The following is a 22,581-nucleotide window of genomic DNA, read 5'->3' as shown; positions in this document are numbered from 1 at the left end:
CAAGTAAACCACATGTATCTATTTAACAGCTAGAGTAGATGTGTCAAGCTAATTCAAATATTTTGTAATGATGTGTAATGTCCACTTAATTTTATTTTAAACTACTGATACCAACTTTGTTGCATAAAGAAGAAAAGGAAAAAAAAGTTAATGACTGTTCTCAGCTTAAAGTCAAGAAGAGGTACTAGTATATAACTCTGGCTGATCTTTAGGGGATGGGGTATAACTGGAGTTGCTTGAAATATAGCATATATTTCATCATTCTCGTACACTAGTGATAATGCAATGTTTAACCTTGTCTTAGATTTATAATTATCAATCCTCTGATGAAAAAGAAGGTATTTCATTAAACAACAGATTAAGTACTTTGTATTTTTTCACAAGCAACAAGAAAAATCCCACCTGTTGTCTGATTGACAGAGTATTTTTATTCCATACATTTGTTTATTTCAGTAATTGACAATGAGACTCAAACCAATGTGTCGAAATATTGCCAAATTAACTTTGTCTGCTTACAAACTTGAGGATTTCTTATCAAATCCTTAAGTTTCAGGTTGCCTTGTTTATGTGCTTTATATGGATAAATATATATGTTGGAAGAACTTTAAAGATAAACCTAATGTTTATCATAAAACTATGGTATTATATTTGTTCCAAATAGTGAGATAAAACAATGTATAAACCAATGTTTTATCTTTGAATGCATATTCTATCTGACAAGTATTGTTTCTCTGCAGGTGCCTTGAGCCATCCTAGGAGGCATCCCAAGTAACAACATTAAGAACGTATAAATGTTTGAACTGTGCAGACTTCTTGTTGTGAGAATAAAAGGTACACATACATGTAATGACTTGCAAATATTTTTCAATTAGAATTGTGATTATCATTTTTGTCCTTTGAAGAGAACCTTTCATCAAAAGTAATAGAAGAACATTGGATAGTTTACTGTCATAACTGCATATAATAATAACTGAAGTTAATATTAATTCATTCCACCTTCTGCCAAGCGGCTATGATGTGCTAAGCAGACTAAAAAAATTCAGCCTGCAGGCAATGAGATAGAAATGGAGAGAAGGGCAATAGCAGCTTGCACATGTCAAGGATCTGCAGCGCATGAAACCCCTTAAACTGAAGATGATGGTGGGTCCCTGATGCAATGTAAATTATATGGAATGTTTTGTATATAACCAGTTATTCAATCATCATCAGTGCTGTACACAGAGTATTAAGTATATAACATTTCGATTTCTGTATCTTTCTTCTTCTGATTTATATGAACCCGAGCCGATTTCATTGAAGTAGAAGTTACTTATAATTGCAACCTCCTTAAATGTATCGTATATTAGTTTAAAAACAAAAGTTCAGGTCACAGCCTTTTCCCACATGCCTGAAAAATGTGTTGTTTACCAAATGATATGCATTGCGTGATTCTGGGCCTTGCAAAAGAATTACCGGTACTATAAATGAAATAATCATGTTTTTTCTATGTATATAAATTTCTTCCAAACGTCTTTCTTTTAAAGGATTGTCATAGGCACACAGTTTTTTGAATGATTTATGTCCCATTAGTTTTCTCATGTTTTCAATGCAACTACATACTTCAACACTACATAATTTGACTACATTCATTGTAAGAAAGAACACTGGATTAAAAATTCAAAATGTATGAACACTACTTTCTTAATTTATTTTTCATAAAGAACATGAAGAATCTGTGGTAGGAAAACAAGTAGTATTATAAACTTGTTGTAATGTTGATATGATAATTCTGTATGTCATTTCATTCATGTGTTCAATCATTTACTTACAAAAGGATTTTTTTTTTATTCAAAATGCCTTATACATGGCGCCGCTTGTAAACATGTATCTTGAACAAAAATGTGCGATGCAGCTTTTGCATTGATATTGGGTGTGCTCCAAACAAGAACTGAAACAGGAATGTAGGGCATAGTTTTATTTTATTACATGGCATATGTGTTCAGTACATAATCTAGTCAAAATCTGATTACAATTTTTGTAATACAGTTAACTCCACACATAATAACTTCAGAAAGAACAAATATTATGTGCCCAGTTTTCATGATGAATTCTACAAATGTGCAGATTAATGAAATTTGGACAGTCTCTCATATATATGCTTATTTATAGTATTTGTTTTTGCTGTCATGCTTATACTTTAAAAGCAATGACATTATGTTTTTTTTTAAATCATTAATGGGAAAAAAACATAAATATACAAGAATAATTAATTTCAATTAATTTTCTGAATCAGTTCCTGAAGCCTAGAGATGTCAGCACTCGCAGTCAGCCGCTTTATCATCCATTGCTCCATTAACCTCATCCACCTGGTCAACACAATTCAAACATACCAGGTAATGGTAAATTTAGAAATGGGCTGAATTGACCATTTAAACATGTTGCGTCATTTAATTTGAATAACAAACGTTACAGCAATTAAACCCAAAGAATAATATGTTTATTAACTGGATATTTAATTCCTAACAAGTTTAACATGTTAAACAACCATGAGCTTGTGCAATACATTAAATGTTGACTGAACATTACAAATCATAAAATTTAATTATTCAACTAATGGACTGGTATATTGTTTAGTCATTTTGTCTTATGCGATGGTAGTGTGTACGTAGTATGTGCCTCCGTGCATCTGTAAACAATTCCTCGTTAACAGGATGCAGCCTTCAGTTTTGATTGTATCTTGATGAAACTTGTACAGTATCTACATATCCATAAGAGCTCGGTTCCTTTTGAAAACCAGCCAGATCCGCCCATGCATGCCTAGATTATGGGCCTTGATAGTATAAAAAATCAGTGTGTCAGTAAGCAGTTGCTCGTTAACATGATACAGCCTTCAGCTTTGATTGTATCTCGATGAAACTTGAACAGTATCTACATATCCATAAGAGCTTGGTTCCTTTTGAAAACCAGCCAGATCCGCCCATGCATGCCTAGATTATGGGCCTTGATAGTATAAAAATCAGTGTGTCAGTAAACAATTGCTGGTTAACAAGGTACAGTCTTCAGTTTTGATTGTATCTTGATGAAACTTGTACAGTATTTGGATATCCATTAGAGCTTGGTTCCTTTCGAAAAACCTTGAAATGATAAGATTATGGGCCTTGATAGTATGAAAAAAATGAGTATTCAGAATCCATAAGGAGTTGGTTCTTTTCGAAAACAGTGATGTTGACCACACAAACCCAGCCAGTAGAACATAGGCCTCTAGTTTATTATAAGTGCATGTTTGTCTTCATAGCATCATTATATATTTCTTTATTACATGAAGCTAATTTGTATGTGAAGCTTTGATTTTATGCACTCTTTTCAGATACAGACTCAGTTAAAACAGATATGGGTGCAAGTCATGACACTTTTACAGGTAATGTTTATTAAACATTCAGTATTTATATATATACATATCTGTTTTAACTGAGTCTGTATCTGAAAAGAGTGCATAATATATATATATATATATATATATATATATATATATATATATATATATATATATATATATAGCTAGGTATAAGCTTTGCCTATATATGTTAAGTTATTCAATTTGTTTATATACTATACTCTAGGTAAGGAAGACACCCGCTCAAGCATGTCGAGAGAGTGTCGCTTGCGCAGTTTTGCATAACATTGCCATGTTGTTTGGTGAACCTGACGTTGATGACGGCGATGTGGATGAACTTCCACTTATAGCCTATGTTGGTGGTGAAAATGGATTTGCCATCCGTGACCATATTGCGCATATTGCCTACTTTGGATAGGAACATTTCCTATTGGAAGGAAGCATGCAGCTGATGCTATGTTGTTGTTTTGATGTAACAAGTTTATGTTACGTGTTCTATGCATTTCTGTTAACTGATCCACTTACCCTATTTGTCACAAACTAATGGAATTATGTCCATGTCATCCTTCCCCTTAAACTCTGTCTGCAAAGCTTTAAACAGCTTCCTTTTCTTCCTAGACGTTGCGATCTCTTCCATCAAAAGCTCCATCTCCAGTTCAACATTTTTGTTTTGTCCTTCGAACCATTCCAGTTGAGCTGTCTGCACCTTTTCCTGGAGAGGTATTCTGCAAGGATACCATGTTAATTGAAAAAAAAACATTAATTAAAATTTAACATTATTGTATCTAATAACTAAATAAAACAACATTTGCAGTGTTACCCATCTATTGCTTATTCAGCTTGTATTTGAAACCCAGGTTATTGAAGGTAGCATCATCTTCATATCTAGACGAAAACATTCAATGCGATAAATACAATGTTTTTATTCTATTCACGTCTTGTTGCATAAATATACAGCTACATATTTCATTCCAGAGTTCAAATAAGTTAGTTTTCCATTTTAAAGTTAACAATTTGAGGATTGCATTCTATTTGGGAATTCCTTGCCGGTGGACTGGCTTCCTTTGTCTAATTCTATCGTCTGATATGAGAAAACAAATTAAGATATAGAATTAATACACATAGCATATAATTTCTTACGTCCAAATCGAACAGTGCACGTCTCTCTGCTTCTGACTGTAAATATACAAGGCATACGTTGAAGTGTACTATTTAAGAATAGGGTGTGATTACATGTTCTCTCTTTAATGATCAATTATTGATATATAATTCAATTTTAATTGCTAAAAATTAAGGTATTTAATTCATAAATGTATACATTATATCAACATGATAATTTACCATTGAATAAAATAAACATACATCTGATTCTGGTATGACTTGAATAACCACATCACCATTTGGCAGCTCATCGACCTTTAATTCTGAAAATATATGTTATGTTTATTTTTTAAAGTTACATCGATGATAGATGAAATAAAGTTGAATTGAAAGGATAAAATAAAACCTATTGCATTTAATGTGCTGTATCGAAGCAGTTCAATACTAATAACCGTCTCAAAATTTGGATTTTATTTAAACAATGGGTTATGGTGACCTCAAATATCAAGGGAAGGCACTATCATGAAATATAGAAATGCTTGATTAGCATTTTAAATGAATAAATTAATAGATCTAAACAAAATGATATAAATGCTTGCAAAAGATATTCTTAACATGTATCACTTTTATTTGTTTACAACTGTTTGTGATTTAATAATTATTTTATCGTATTAAAAGTTTGTGACATTCGAATTTTAATAACATAAACCGGTTAAACCATTCTACAATCAAGTGGCACATGAATCATGACAGAAGTTTGCAAGCGCTGGAAGAAAAAAATCGCTTTACTGGATAATATTTGAAGCTGCGACACGTAGCATGTATTTGCAAAGGTCTGAACTTATGTCATGGACAATTGACTATGGTAAATTATCATGACATCTTTTCATTATTCAAGGATTTGTCATATTCACACTCCACATGGAAACAAAATAGAGGTAGGAATTCCATTTTCTATTTTTAGAACATGTCAAGTTCATTTGTGAATCTTTTTAGCAGGCGAAAATATTTTCTAAGCATTTGATAGTGTAGAAATTTATCTGTAAATAGACATGATACTTAATGAATTAAGTAGTACTTGATGAATAAATCTATAAATAAACAATGAATTAAAAAGTCTTGTACCCTTCTCTGCTGCAATGGTGGTTTCTAGCCCACAAGAAATCCCACTGAACCCTGGGTCTGCCTTATTGATGTTAATAAGGCGGAACACCTCCTCGGGCGGTTTTTCCGATGGTGGTCCACCCCCTGTTCCCTTCAAATGCTTTCTTTGTTGCATTTCTGTTGATTTGCAACCCGGTTCAAGTTGTGAAATTTGTTTCTCACATTTTTTCCTGTTCTTATCCCAACTCCAGCAAGTGAAATAGCATTACCAATACAGTCCCACATCTTTTGTTTCGCATCTTGTGATACCTTTGCGTTATTTAATTTGTCCTTACTTTTTCATATTCAGTTATGAGAATTTCCCTCTCATATGCAGTAAAGTTGCAACCTCTTTTCTTATTTTTTTTCTGACAATGACAAAGTGTTGTCTGCTTGGGCAGCCATTATGTGTTTTTTTCAATGCATTGTGGGTAATACTTTATGCATTTAAATGCATTGTGGGAAAAAGCAAATGCATTATGGGTCAACCCCATTATACATTTGTCGCTTAAAATTTAGCGATATCTCTAAATTTCCTAGCGATATCGTTAAATAGTTTAACGATTATTAGTTAGCGATAGCGATAACAATAGTCTGAACAATCGGAATTTTAACAATTTGTTAGCAAGCGATAAATAAGAAATGTAGCGATTGTTAGTTTGACGAATCGCTAATTTCTAGCGACTTTCTGAACAATCGGGCCATTTTCTCTCTTTCTTCTAAAATTTACATTTTATCTAAAATATGCACATATTAACATTTCACTTAGCAAGAAACAAAGACTCAACCGCATATTATTAGGGTTACATACTTTGCCAAGTGTGTATATAATGAAGGACTGTCTCGATATCGTACTAAATAAGTCATACATCGGTCCACTCAAACTTTTAATCGCCTCCAGGAATAAAAGTCGCGAATAGCTATTGTTATTTGAGCAACACTCGAACATCAAGTGCTCGAGCTCATGGCTGCATTGTCGATGGCATAAACGGAAATCAATCGGCTGGTCTGGGGGACGCTGGGAACAAAGACATGCTAGCAGCTTCATGAGGGAGAGGCTGTCGGGACGAGCTCTCGCGACGGATCACACTCTTGATAGGCACAGACGCGGATGGATCTGTTTAAACAGATCAAAGTCAGAGCTTGTGTCCATTCTCGCTTTCCATGCATTCACTTCGTTGTTGTAGACAGCTATTTTGCAGACACGTTTCCAGATGTACTTGTTTGAGAATGACGCTTTGACTAGGTTCAATATATAAGGTGAAAGTAATTATAATATAATAATTTATTTATATCAATTGTTGCTACTAAAATGCATTTAAAGATATGATAGTGTTTAATCTACTTTCTGATCGTAAATTGAAGTGCACATTTTTAACACTTAATGGACAATTTAATTATTGCAAGGACAAATTGTTAGACTTGCAAATAACAAGTTATCATATTTTCCAGACAATGGCGTTGTCAAATTCTGAACGACAGCGACCTTTTCGGGCTCAGCGAAATGTTGATCCCGATAAAAGAAAGAAGTACCTACAGAAAGGCCAAGATAGATACCAAAGGGATTGCAACAGTGAAAAGATAAAGCCTATTAAGGAACTATCAGAAAGAGAAAAGCGGACTATTAGAAAGAAATGGAAATCTCAGAAGAGAACAGACAGATCAAGAGAAAAAGAGGTCAAGGATATACTAAACAGCATCCATATCCCCCATCCTCACCGGAACATGAATCTGCTGAAATACACATAAGTAGTAGACAAAAAGAACAGCAAAGGAAGAAACAACGACGAGAGGAATCAAAATCATACAGACAAAGGCAAAAGATGCAACTCGAAATAAGTACCACCTGAAAACTGAAACGTATAAATCAATTGGATATCACTGCCTCAAGAAGAATAAAGTCAAACAACAAAAACTCACTTAAAGAATAAGTGGCAAAGTGCATGCCTTCTACATCAGAAATGACAACTCGCGCTTGAAAGATAAGACAAAAACACTAAAAACGATAAGGAAACAAAAAATAGTTTTGCTATTTGATATTAAAACATTACATAAGAATTTTTCGTCCGAAGCAAAGACAAAAATTAGTTAAAGTGTATTCTGTAGACTCAGACCTTTCTTTGTTGTTTTTCCTCGACATAGTGATCGAAACACATGTATGTGTAGGGTGTAACACTACTAAGCTAATGGCAGTGCCATTAAAGAGAGTAAGTTCTATTAAAAGTGCTGATCTTAATACATGCCTTGGTAAAATAATATGCAGTACGAATGAAAAGGATTGTATGTACGGGGAATGTAAAACTTGCAAAGAAAGATCAATGGATGTAAACAAAGATGTTTTAGGTGATGATGTCCAATGGTTTGAGTGGAATACTAAACGGGAAGTGAGAACAATAAAGAAGGGTAAAGATGGTACCGAAAAGGCCATACACATAACTGAGAAAGAAATGAAAAATGGAAACGTCAATGAATCGGTCGAAGTTTGTGGATCAGTTAAAAAGATGCTCAAAACATATCTTTTGAACTTACAATCAATATCAGTATTTTGCCGAAAAGAAGAATGAAATAGTGGAAGATGAATGCTTATTACATGTAGACTTTTCGGAGAATTATGTGTGTGGATATACTGCAGATGTCCAAAGTATTCATTTCGGAGCTTCAAAAAGGCAAATTAATTTACATACAGGTGTAGCTATTGTGAAAGATCAACCACAATATACGTTTTGTACAGTGATTTACTAGTGCATGGGCGTGAAGCTGTATGGGCATATTTAAAACACATTCTTACAGAGATAAAAACGAAATTTCCCAAAATAGTAAAACTTGAAATTTTAAGTGATGGACCTGTCACTCAATAAAGACAAAAGGGGAATTTCTTTCTCGCTTCAGTCAAAGGAAAAGAATTTGGCTTTGATGACATAAAGTGGTCCTTCTTTGAAGCAGGCCATGGCAAGGGCGTTCCTGATGCAATAGGTGGAGCTGTCAAAAGGCGGGCGGACAATGTCCTCAAATATGGAGGCGACATAATCTCTGCAGCAATTGTTTTTACTACACTTTCAGAGGATTTTAATGTCAAAATGTATCTAGTGAAAGAAGAATGGATCGAAGAAAAAAGGACTCTGCTGATCAATATTGTTTTGAAACCGGTATCGGGCACCTTAAATTTCCATCAAGTCATTTGTGACTTCAAGGAAGGTCAAATAACCTACAAACACCTAAGTTGCCTTTGTAAAATTGACAGTGAGCATATAGGTCATGAATATGTAAAAGCCATTATTATAGATGATGCATGTAAAAAGAAATGTGCTTAATCAAACACTGCAATTGCAAAAGATGGATAAAAGGCAAATATTGACAAAAGGTGTAAGATATATACAAACACTAAGAATTCAAACAGTGAAAGCTCACACAAGAGCAGGAGAAAGCAGAAGAACTGTACAGAAAACAATTCAAAAGTGAAAAATCTGAATATGCACAATACAGCAGATAAAAGTGCAGGTCAACATTAAAACACAAACAACAATGAATAAGAAGTCAACAACCAGAACTTTCTTCTACTCAAAGAAAAAGAAAACTGTGCAACACTGAAAAAGTACGACCAAAGTAAAGAGGACAAGATGTCATTAATTATAAAAATGTCCTGCAAAATTTAAACCTGTGTCAAACATTTGACGAAATAAAACACCATCTGCAAACTATTCCAGAAATAGAAGTATCAGTTAAAGCTGATGAAATTAATGTGTACCAAACCAAACTTGAAGTTGACATTGAATCTGTCGTGGATATTCCAGATGACTTGAAAATGCCAGATTATGTTGAAGACTTATACGCTGTAGAAGTAAACACAAACGGGAACTGTTTGCCCTCATGCGGAAGTGTTTATGCCTTTGGAAATCCAGACAGGCCAGAAGAAATTAGGACCAGAATCATCAAGGAGTTGTTGGAAAAAGAGAGCTACTACTTAAACAATGAAAATCTTGTAAAGGTGTCTGAAAATAATGAGTAATAAGTACAAAGAATTCGTCATTCCAATATGCGTAATACTCTGATTACTGTTTTCCTGAAATGCATCTGACTCAAACTCTTGTACGTGACATTTTTCAAAAGGAATTCATGTCATTGACAGAAAATAAATCTTCCATGGGCATTTGGCAAGTGTTTGTGCTGTCCACCATTCTGAGATCACCTATACGTAGCATTTAATGTTTGTGACCAGCACCTGCCATGTGTGTGACCGATGGCAGCACCGAGTCTGCGATACAGGTAGGTGCACATGCCGTCACCTGCCATGTGTGTGACCGATGGCAGCACCGAGTCTGCGATACAGGTAGGTGCAACATGTCGTCACCTGCCATGTGTGTGACCGATGGCAGCACCGAGTCTGCGATACAGGTAGGTGCAACATGTCGTCACCTGCCATGTGTGTGTGACCGATGGCAGCACCGAGTCTGCGATACAGATAGGTGCAACATGCGTCACCTGCCATGTGTGTGACCGATGACAGCACCGAGTCTGCGATACAGGTAGGTGCAACATGCCGTCACCTGCCATGTGTGTGACTGATGGCAGCAACGAGTCTGCGATACAGGTAGGTGCAACATGCCGTCACCTGCCATGTGTGTGACTGATGGCAGCAACGAGTCTGCGATACAGGTAGGTGCAACATGCCGTCACCTGCCATGTGTGTGACTGATGGCAGCAACGAGTCTGCGATACAGGTAGGTGCAACATGCCGTCACCTGCCATGTGTGTGACCGATGGCAGCACACGAGTCTGCGATACAGGTAGGTGCAACATGCTGTCACCTGCCATGTATGTGACCGATGGCAGCACCGAGTCTGCGATACAGGAAGGTGTTAACTTTATGTTCTGTAGACTCCCAAAAACGTATAAAAATGTATAACACTTTCCTGATGGCTATGTATGTAACCGCGAGTTTTCCCATAACTAATGTTTTTTTAGATTAAACGCATGTCACCTGTGAGGAATGTGACCATTCGCCATAAGACAGTCCGTCTTACAACATTTTGTAACTATCGGATTTCGTTTTGCATTAATTATTCTCCATCTTAAATCCAGAGAAGATTACTTCAAAGCAAGGAAATAGTAACCTAATGAACAGTTCGTCTGCAAGCCCTGTAGTGCTACTGGAACGAGGGAAGGGTTGGTACCTATCGATGTAAGTATAAACTAAAATAACGTCACTTTAGGCATTTATATTATTAGTATAAATTAGTACGTTGTCGACATATCATTTTTTTAAAACAATACGGTAAATCATATTTGGGAGTAAATGTGAATCTTAAACGAATCAAACAGATTTTGAACAGAATATATGTGTTCGTATTCCTTTATTATTTATTTTCAGTCACCAGTACGCTATGTTCTGTGTGTGAAGTTCGTACTGGACTGCAACACTGGAAGTTCTGCATCGACACCTAGTCGCCCCGAATCAACAACTACAGATGGTTCGCAATTCGCCACTGCGGAATCTTTCATTGTTGAGACTTTAACTGAGGTATCTGCTCTAGATGCAACCTACATCGTAGGTCCCAGCCTCAACGACAGTCGCAAGCAGCTATTTGATGTTCCCAGAGACAGACCTGTTGACACAACTTTATGCCATGAAAGGTAAATTTCATGTTAAGACAAACATGTGCGTTGTATAATTTGTATCATAATGAATGGCATTTTTATGCAAAATTAATCTTGTATACTTACATGCCAAATAAAATAACGTAAAAGTAGGTCGATAGGAGAGTCTATGCCGTCCTGCTGCGTCGTTGACGAGGTGGAGTACGAGGTCGTCGACAATGGCTTCAATCTGAAGCGGCAGAAGCTGGTGTCATAGTACTGTGTCAATGTATGTGTATAGGTATTCAACTGATTTCAGCCCGTACTGTGCCACTTCCAGCACCTGGGGCTGAAGGCAATACGAGCGACGAGAGGGAGCCCACAAGCTCATCAGGAAGCTGTTGGCGCTTCCATTCCTACCAGGACAGCACATTGGGCATGCATTTATGAAACTTAAGACCGAGCAGATGCGGGTTCTACCCAGATGACAAACTTACCACATACGTTCAGGACCAGTGAATGGAGAGCCCCCTCTGGAACACCATTGAGTGGTTCGTCTACCGCAGACCATTAAAACCAACAATGACACCGAAGGTAAATACAAGACGATTGTTGTTAACATTTATTCACCCTTTCGCCCATATCACTTTCGGTTTTAGCATTCAATAAAATAAAATAAAGTCCATGTAACTTTATTTTTTGTTCGAACTTGAAATCATTCATTGGCATGTTTTAGTTTAAATTGTATTACGACTATGTAATTTCAGGCTGGCATCGCGGTTTAAACTTTTCCGCCGGTCAGTAGAACTCCACTTCTACGTTTTACTGAGCCTGTTGTTGCGGGAATCGAAGATGGTGAAGCTTACTCATCAACTTATGGCAGCCCTTGGCCTTCAGTGTAGAGACATACAGACATTGACGCCAGATGGATAAGTGGGACTCATATGACTCGCATGAGGTCACGTGCGAGGAGTTATAGAGAAATGTTAGTGCCATTTAGGGCGATAGGTGCTTGATACAGTTTTAGTCAATGGATTTGATATTTAACACATAGCAGTAACCGTTTCAACTAGGGGCCGATTTGTCTGGTAGCCGATCCAACGGGGTTCAGCTCAATAAATGATGGTATATTTTAATGGGCAATGTAAATATAAAAGGAATATATACATTGACTGTTAAGTTCTAGTCTGCTTTAACTGTTAAAAAAAACGAACCGCAATAAGACATCTTTGAAGACGCACTCTTACTCCCAAATAAGATTAACCATAACTTATAATATTGTTTAAGTATTCCAATAAGGATGAAATATTGTCGCAAACAATGGGTTGTTTAAGGATACCGTGTTTTATATGAAAGAAATTGGCATAACACGGTATTTTTAACTTATGAGACAGTAGTTGACCACAGTAAATCTTATAGCATTCACCAATGATTTAATATTTCATGCGTTTTTTTGCTTTTATATATGTTTAGTTGAACAGTTACGAATCTTGTTATCAGTAAATGATATTTTTCAAAAATGCATTATTTAGTTAGAAGTAAAAGGTTTATCAGTTAAATTTGATGTTTGGTATACATGTGTAGGTATTGATTTTGAATAAGAGTGTCTATTTAAATACATTGCGAGAAAGGCGGAACATATGAAAAGAGCCGTTTCGCGGATGTCTCTTGATACGTTCAGATAAACTAAATTTGGATTTTGCTACGATCATCAAATCTCAAAGTGCCATTCTATCGTTTTTACCTTAACCGCCCACCGATAAAAAAATCCAAATATGTTGCAAGTGCTAGGACTTGTATGTACCATTCAATTGTAACCACGGGCCCCCAGATGCGGAGGTATACCGGGGATAGCCCGGGAAATGGGCCGTGTTTTTACCTGTAAAGTGGCCCCACAGTGCCGGGTGAATGCGGTGGTTTTGTCTCTGCGCAAAATATAGCAGGAAATGGGCCTAACCTAAGGTACTTTTGGTGCATTTGGCGGGGATTTTACCATCAGTTCGTCCCCGCAGGACGGGGATTTTAGCCGGGGTGGATTGGACCGAAAGGTCCCCGCTATTCTCCGGGCGTGGGGGCCGCGGTAACAATTGAAAGGTGCGTTACAAGACCTTTTGAATGATGGATTGAACAATCTTGTTTTATTTCGGATCATGCTGAGTAAGGCCACTAACGCGTTCGAATCCAGGCATTGACAGAAAACCTGCGTGGTAATATTTTTTTCCTGTAACAAATTAAGAATTATGCAGATGAAGTATAACATGCTTGCAAAGGACACTTAGACATGTCAAGCCATGGCTCTCCTCTGTTTCTGGGTTCTAACCTGCTCGAAAAGAATCGCTCGCAGTCAGTTCTGCAATTTTCATGAACGAGCAAGAACTCGGCAGATTTAAAACTCACATAAAATAGCATTATAATATGCTTATTTTTTTTCTTAATAACAATAGTGAATCCATGTGTATTTAAACATCTGCAGCCAATTGTATAAAGTTGGTTAGATTTAACCGCTGGTTAAAGTTGTCCTGCGGTTAAAGTTAGGCAGTGTCCATGTGTCTGTAAAATCGTCGAAATAAGTTGGGAATCGAGCTTTTTTATGTCTGGTCCGCCATCTTTGTTTTGGATAAGTCAGTTAACCATACTCCCAGAGCTCGGTTAAATTTTGTCCAAAAGTTAGCCGAATCACGCTCTGGTTAGGATAACTTAATTTCAATTAGGGATGCAAACGAATGGCAAAATTGTTTTTCGATAATTCTTTCGATCGAATATTCGATTACCAAAATGAATATTTCAGAAGTTTTAGTAAACTATAAACATTGGCTACACTTATAGCCGGCACAAGCGACGGACGCTGATTTTTCCAAAAAATATCCTATGAAATCCCCCTTTACAGAAAATAAATCCAACAAAATATTCTGAACAAACAAAATCCAAAATTTATTTCAATTCAAAACCATTCATATTTGTAAACAATGCGATAATCGTAACTTCCCTGTTGAATGTCGTGATGCACCAACGGAAGGTCGTTCTGTAGGACGCGCATAACTATGGAAAATCCAAACCTATTCGGGAATTAGTTCCATAATGATACTAAATAACCCTGAAGTTTGACTCATATAAAACGTGGACGAGAATCCATTGTACAACAATGTCATAAAACGCTATTCTATACAGTTACATTTCAAAGCACGAAAATTATAATGAAAGATGGATAACAGTTTAGAACACATACCTAGCACATGTAATTCATATCATTATGGCGATTTGAGCTTAATTGGTAGCGATGACACCACTTTGGTAGCTGATCCTATATATCCTTTATTTGTATGGTCATTAAAATTTACTGAAAAATAATTGAAACTTGTTTAATGTTACTTGTCTAATAGCCAGTTTTTGTAAAATTACGGGTACTGCTTATAGTCCCTGGCGATGTGTCCCTTATATGACGCGTGTATGTAGTCATCACGTTCACACCTCTGGCATTAGGGATCAATCGTTGTAAAAACAAGACCAGCGATTAAATACAACAACACAGGTGAAGGCAAAAACGGTTTATTTTTTTTATAAAAAAAACATCGAATATTCGAATACCGATTTTGACATTCGAATATCAAACGTTCGATCGAATATTCGAATATCCGTTTGCATCCCTAATTTTAATACAATCGGTTTTCGGATAACTTGACCAAACCAGGGAGATAACCAAAAGATAACCGCTGGTTAGGACTTATCCACTTTTATACAATTGGCTGCTGTACTTATGTCAGATTTGGAAATTATGATAAAATGTGTTCTTCCACTGCTCTTGTAATTTCAGAGTACCGCATTTTTAACAACCGGACATTAGCACAGGCGTCTGAATCATTGTTTGTCACTAAAATGTTGATTAAAACCATTTTAAGTACATAAGATAACAACATATCTGAAGATATTAAGATAAACATACGTACTTCCTTATGTAACGGAAAGTTATACTATGAACGCACATCCACCGCATACAGCGGACCGTTACACTATTATACAAAAGAGGAGACACATTTCCATCATAGTCGTATATTGCACAGGATCAAGCTATTCGAAACTCTTCGATTTTGAAATATATCACCATAAAATACAAAAAATGAAAACAAAACCAACCATGAGTCAAAATTAAATGCTTACCGATTTATCCCTTTTTGAGCTATATCCGGTGTCCGTTCTCCCTCAGTGTTAGGGGCAGCACGGTTCAAGTTGTGCACCCAAGTTACGCCCCTCAAACACCCATACATTGACCCGCCCTTGACAAGGTGGATACAAACTTGGCGAAGCTAAACATTAATAATAGTTATTTATTCAAACCCCCATTTTCGGTATAAAAATAAGTAATTACCTTAATACGACACTGCCATCTTGTTATGTTACGGTGTTACGTTAGGACCATCGTGTTATGTTACGGTGTTCCGTGAGGACCATCGTGTTATGTTACGGTGTAACGTTAGGACCATCGTGTTATGTTACGGTGTTACGTTAGGACCATCGTGTTATGTTACGGTGTTACGTTAGGACCATCGTGTTATGTTACGGTGTTCCGTTAGGACCATCGTGTTATGTTACGGTGTTCCGTTAGGACTATCGTGTTATGTTACGGTGTTACGTTAGGACCATCGTGTTATGTTACGATGTTACGTTAGGACCATCGTGTTATGTTACGGTGTTAAGTTAGGACCATCGTGTTATGTTATGTCTTCGTCACTACACGAAGGCGCAATTTAAGACGTAAAGGGAAAACGGCGAAGACTACTAGCGTTGCTGTGTGTTATTGTTTTCTCTCAAACAGTGTATAGCTACTTTGTTCACTCAATGGTTCAGTAGCACATTGGTGGATGACTAAACGTTAACCACGAACAGTAAAACAATACGAAAAGCAAGAAAATATCCTTTAATTTATCTTTTACTTAAAATTGACTATGTTGTACTTAAAGTCCTTATTCATTTCACAATAACTTGAACACATATCTTTCTTTTTCTGAGATAAAAAAAATCCAGGGAAATTTGCGAAATTATGCACGTTGAAATGATGACCCTAAACATTTATACAGCACTATTTTAGTTTGTAGTTATAAAAGTAAATTTATTCAACGTGACGTAATATACTTTATATCTCTTTGTAACACAACACCCTCACGACGGTGAGAGTGGTCTAGTGGTATAGGTGTCCTCCTCTCACCCAAGAGGTTGTGGGTTCGATCCCCAGCAGGGGTACTTTCTCATAGCCTCTCAAAAAGGACACAGTACTGGTTACTGCCCAGGAAACGGACTCGAGAGTGATTCTATAAGCTATCAGCTTTCGTCACAATCGAGCTAAAAATACATTAGTATAAACCAACACAACATGTTCTATACGTTTATTAAACTTTATTCAACCGAACTGATTTATTTTACAACGATTAAAAAAACAAGTAATTGAAACATTATATTAATCACAGAAACACACATGTCCGGTTTGATTTGTTCCTAAGCCGGGAATCGAACTCCGGGACGCCTTTGTGAGAAGCGAGTGCCAGTCTTATTGTTTATATGAACATGCATTAATATAATGATCAGCCAGGCCAGGCTGAATAATTCTAAAGCACTGTGCATACGAAATTCATATAGGCGAATAGCGAAAACACGAAGGCGAAGGCGCGAAAGTACGAGGTAAGAAGGCGAAGTACGACGTAAGAAGGCGAAGGGGCGAAAGTACGAGGTAAGAAGGCGAAGGCGAAGTACGAGGTAAGAGGCGAAGGGCGAAGTATGAGGTAAGAAGCGAAAGGGTCTGAAGTTGGGACTTTTGTCCGGATCTGGGCACTTTGGGGTAATGTGTGCCGGTGCATGCTTTGTATTGGAAAGGTTAGGTGATTAAACTACACCGTGAATTGCATACTTTTCTATGGTTATAAAGTTTAAGAAAAGCGTTGTAGTTTAAAGCAGTTGGTTAGTTTAAAACTGAAGCTGTGGATCAAACCCGCCATGCATATTCTTCTATGGTTATAAAGTTATATGAACGCAGTTTAGAATAAAGCAGTAAAAGAGGTTTAGATGAAGCTGTTGACTAAACTACGCCGTGAGTTCAATGATTTTTAGGGTAATAAAGTGCTAGTAAAACAGTTCGATAATATAAAGCAGTTCGAAATGAAGCTGTGATCAAACTATGCCATGAATCGTATACTCGTCTATGGTTATAAAGTTCTATGAAAGCAGTTTAGTATGAAGAAGTTGGAGAGTTTATAATAAATGCTGTTGACCAAGCTACGCCGTGAGTTGTATACTTTTCCAGAAAAGCGGTGTAGTGTAAAGTAGTTGCAAGGTGTGTTAAACAATGAAGCCGTCGACTAAACTACGCCGTGAGTTGAATACTTTTCTATGGTCATAAAGTCCTATTTAATCAGTTTAGTATAAAACAATTGCATGGTTTATGAAAAAATTGTGATTAAGCCACGCCGTATTTTCTTATTTTCAATGTCTAAGCAGATTAGTTTAAGGTATAAGGCAGTTGCAAATTCAAATACGTTATCTATATATGAAAGTGTAGTAATATTTAGTCATTTCTTTAATTAAGTGGATTTCCTCAATGAAATCATAGTTCAATTAAAACAAAAGTGTTTTCATTACAAAGGTGTGTATATTCAATTAAATCAATAGAAATGAAGCAGTTAAAATTTAACTTAAGTCATAACACCATATGACCATGCAGGGAAATACTTAAGTCAGAAAAATAAATTAAGATGTATTTAAATTCTAATGCATAAGACTTATAAGATGTTCACTGAAAAAGCAGCTGCATTTTAGAGAAAGTGTTTAAGGTTCCTTTGCTAATGTTAGATTATACTAGCATTTGCTAAAGATAGGTGCTTTATTCTGCAAGCTACATTGCAAACGGTATATGCTCCACGTGATGAAAACTATTTTGCTGACCTTGACATTGTAAGCTGTCCATACGCTGATATAAATCATGATTGAGCTCGTATACTTGATAGAGCGTGTCCTATCACTAATTTCCCCGTATTGGATTGTCTAAAAATTACTGACACCTCGAGTGGGTATCAAAATGTTTAAAGGGCGAGTAGTTTAGGCCTAGGGGTTAAGGGATATGACTCTCTCCCAACAAGTTTTGGGCTCGAGCCCCAACAGGGGGTACTTTCTCATTGCCAGTCAAAATAGAAACATAACTAGCTTATATTAAGGAAACTGAATAGAGTGTGGTTTTATAAGCTTTGGTCAAAATCAGCTGAAAGAATTTAATATTTACTAATGATCTAAACTTAACTAAAACTTTACACTTGAATACTATCTCGCCCCATTAGTTTCCTTTTTTCCTAAACATGGTCATGATTGATCAACTTACAATCCGGGAGGCAGACGGGATTGGAGCTCAACAGACCGGATGTAGTGCACGAGAACTGGAACTCGGAGGGCGTGTAATCCTGGTTACAGGTGAGCGTTGCCATGGAACCAAGCTCCGTGGAGGAGTACATGTAACACCGTTACTTGGAGCCACCAGCACGGGACAGTCTTTTAAATACATGTATGTAAATTACCCTACATTGTATAAACTATAAGGTTCTTAACACAAATTGGATTATGGTAATGGCTGAAGGTTATTTCAAGCAAATGTACAAGTAATTACAGACGTTATTCTCATATCTGTAAAGAAGAGTTTGATGACGGGACTTACGGATGGGTGTGAATGATCCCTGGGAGCTCCATATGCCCGTGCTGAGACACGTGGCCGTACCGGAAGACAGTGTGTACCCGGGGACGCACGTGAGGACCACCAGAGAACCGTACGTTATCGACGTAAACACGTAATCACCATTTGTGGGGACGTGGGGCGGCCCATTTCACGGCATTTTCGCGCCATTTATATCTTAAGCGAAAAAGTTGCATCCGTTAGGCAACGTTGACGCCGGCAAGTCATAGATACGCCGACGGTCGCGTCACGTAGAGAATGGGGATACCTTTACGCCAATACTGTTCCGGACTGCGCCCCAATTTTGGTTCCGGAGATATCGTCGGCATTTACTTTAGGTCGTCGCGGAAAAAATACGGTTTTGCACGAACTTTGCGGCCTTAGAAACCGTTGACCGCAAAACGTCCTAAGCAAACGAAAATTGCGTCACGTAGATATGAGCAAACCCTACACGGGCAAATTGGTCCCAACTTCGGCACGTGCAGGAATGTATAGCAATCTTCGGCACAAGGTACCCCTATTAACCCGACCTTCACTATTTACACTTCACTATTTACCCGACCTCACTATTTACCCGACCTTCCCTATTTACCCGACCTTCACTATTTACCCGACCTTCACTATTTACTCAACCTTCCCTATTTACCCGACCTTCACTATTTACCCGACCTCACTATTTACCCGACCTTCCCTATTTACCCGACCTTCACTACTTACCCGACCTTCACTATTTACTCAACCTTCCCTATTTACCCGACCTTCACTATTTACCCAACCTTCACTATTTACCCGACCTTTACTATTTACCCGACCTTCACTACTTACCCGACCTTCACTATTGTCCCGACCACCACTATTTAACCGACCTTTAGTATTTACCCGACCTTAACTATTTACCCGACCTTACCAATTTACCCGACCTTCATTATTTATCCGACCTTCACTACCTACCCGACCTTCACTATTTACCCGACCTTTACTATTTACCCGACCTTCACTATTTACCCGACCTTCCCTATTTACCCGACCTTCATTATTTACCCGACCTTCACTACCTACCCGACCTTCACTATTTACCCGACCTTCCCTATTTACCCGACCTTCACTATTTACCCGACCTTCACTATTTACCCGACCTTCACTATTTACCCGACCTTCACTATTTACCCGACCTTCACTATTTACCCGACCTTCACTATTTGACCGACCTTCACTATTTACCCGACCTTCACTATTTACCCGACCTTTACTACTTACCCGACCTTCACTATTTACCCGACCTTCCCTATTTACCCGACCTTCCCTATTTACCCGACCTTTACTATTTACCCGACCTTCACTATTTGACCGAACTTCATTATTTACCCGACCTTCACTATTTACCCGACCTTCACTATTTACCCGACCTTCACTATTTACCCGACCTTCACTATTTACCCGACCTTCACTATTTTTTCACCCCGCTTTCTGTATTGTCACTTAAAAATGTGCTTCATGGAACGGGGTTTCAAGATTAGGGAAAGACGTCCGAAGGGATTGGGGTTTTTAAGCTCTCAAGTTTCGTTAATCCAGAACAAATGACACTGTTTTGAAGTGTGACATGCTTTTAAGACACATTTACCTAAAGAGTAATAATAGTTAAGTAAATCAAAATCAACAGCAAACAAAACATAACATATCACAAATCTAACATTACATAACATAACATGGAATCTACAGTTTATTTAGTTAAGTGAGCATGTACAGCTTGTTATCAATTACACATTCATTATAAATTGACATATATGTTTATGACATATTAATCTTTAATAATATAGATAAAGATAAAAATATACAATGCAAAATACTATGTTTCTTTTACATAAAAGTATATAATACAATAAATGTCGCGATAAGGTGGATGAAACCAGCTATGAGATATAACAGTTGTCAAGTAATAAGTAATCAAACAATAAAAAATAAATAAAAATTAAACAGGCTTACTTTCAGTTTCTTCTCATATATATATATATATATATATATATATATATATATATATATATATATATATATATATATATATATATGAGATTCACTCCCAAAGTGTGCAGATCATCCTAAGGAGAACGGACACTTGGGATTTCTTCAAACTGAAAGTAAGCCTGTTTAATTTTTATTTATTTTTTATTGTTTGATTACTTATAAAGGTGGTTGTTTTATTCTGTGTGGTGAATTTGTGTGCGTGTATGTTGTATGGTCAACGTGCCGTAAAACAGGACTAGGATTCAGTAAAGCCCATCTTAAGTGGTTTTATAATATTGAATGGTTATATATAATATTCGGTATTATATAAGAAATATTAACAAACCACTTCGGGCTATATGGCATTAGAAGGACCGGCAAGTCAATCCCCGAATGTGAAGGGATACATTTTCAGTGGCTGACTGGCCGGTCCTTTTACTGTCATATGACCCTAAGTGGTGTGTAATATTTCGTCATTATATGTATAATTATTTATACCTTCAACCATTACGTAGATCATATCTAAATTATGATTAATTACTGCTAAGTCAATGATTAATTATATATGAGAAAAAACCTGCGACGTCTAATAACTAAATTCGCTACAAATTCACTAAACATGTACCTTGCTTTTAAATGTTATAAATATTAAAATGCCTGACAGTCTAACCCCGTTGGCTTGAGCTTTAAGGAACCGGCCAAAATACCTCGAGCCTCGGGAAATTCGAGCGAAACGGGATTCGTAACATTTAATAGAGAAAAAAAATCGGTCGTTTACCTCGAGGTCGAGCCAACGAGGAAATCGAGCCAAGCGAGTTCGAACTATCAGGGCTCGAATGAACTTACATACCATAGCTTAACCTTCAATCTATGCAATTTGTTTTTTCTTTAATTGGAAGCAAATCTTATGCAAATATTTCGGAAAAGTTGCTTTAATTTTACAAGTATTCAGTCTAGCTCTGTTATAAGTATAATCTACGACCTGAAATACTTTAGATGTCGAACATTTCAGTTGTTCACCAACGTTACAGAACCTCTATGTTAAATGCCTATGCTTGTGACGGCCATGTTAACTGCCCAACATATGGGATGGGGATCATCTTGTGAGCGTACATACGACGATAAATCGTACTACCAAGATATTCAGTGTTACACATTAGTTACAACGTTTTGCTTGCAAAAATAAATTAAGCAAAGTTTAAATTAACATATATAACAACTAATTCCAAAAAAAGACATTCCACAGACATTTTGATATGAGGAAATGATCGCACGACAAGATCGGTAACAAGGTGGCTGTAAAATGAGTGTGTGTGATCCTGACGTCGGAGATATGTACATGTTAGACTATTCAAAGCATGCTTCCTTAGTTTAACGACAAATTAACGTTCATAAATATCAGGTTTTTTTTAAAACTTAAAAAAACACCATAAGACGGTGTCGAACTGTGCCTATGCACTCATATTTAGCCGAGACAAAAAGTGTTGTATTCTGTTCTTATCTTAAAAGTTTCTGCCCGCGCCTATTGACTGCTATATGGTTTGGTTTAACCGCGTTGCCTTTGCAGCGTTAAAGATCGCACCAAATCAATGTTAAATACCAAACCGCATCAATGTTAGATACCAAACCGCCAATCGGAAAACCTCGGCTAGTATCAAACAGATATGGCCTCGGAAATAATACGGGT

At 36.8% G+C, this 22,581-nt stretch overlaps 1 long non-coding RNA gene across 1 annotated transcript; it reads left to right on the top strand.

Moving 5' to 3' along the window:
* Positions 1-1,051: 1,051 nt before the first annotated feature.
* Positions 1,052-3,398, top strand: LOC128246627 (uncharacterized). Its single transcript, XR_008263300.1, has 3 exons — positions 1,052-1,140; positions 2,273-2,372; positions 3,347-3,398. It is a non-coding gene; the product is annotated as an uncharacterized LOC128246627 (long non-coding RNA).
* The last annotated feature ends 19,183 nt before the right edge of the window (positions 3,399-22,581 follow it).

Source organism: Mya arenaria, chromosome 9, assembly GCF_026914265.1.
Source record: "Mya arenaria isolate MELC-2E11 chromosome 9, ASM2691426v1".
NCBI classification, from domain to species: Eukaryota; Metazoa; Mollusca; class Bivalvia; order Myida; family Myidae; genus Mya; species Mya arenaria.
The sequence above is the reverse complement of the archived record's forward strand: the minus strand, read 5'-3'. Positions and strand labels throughout refer to the sequence as shown.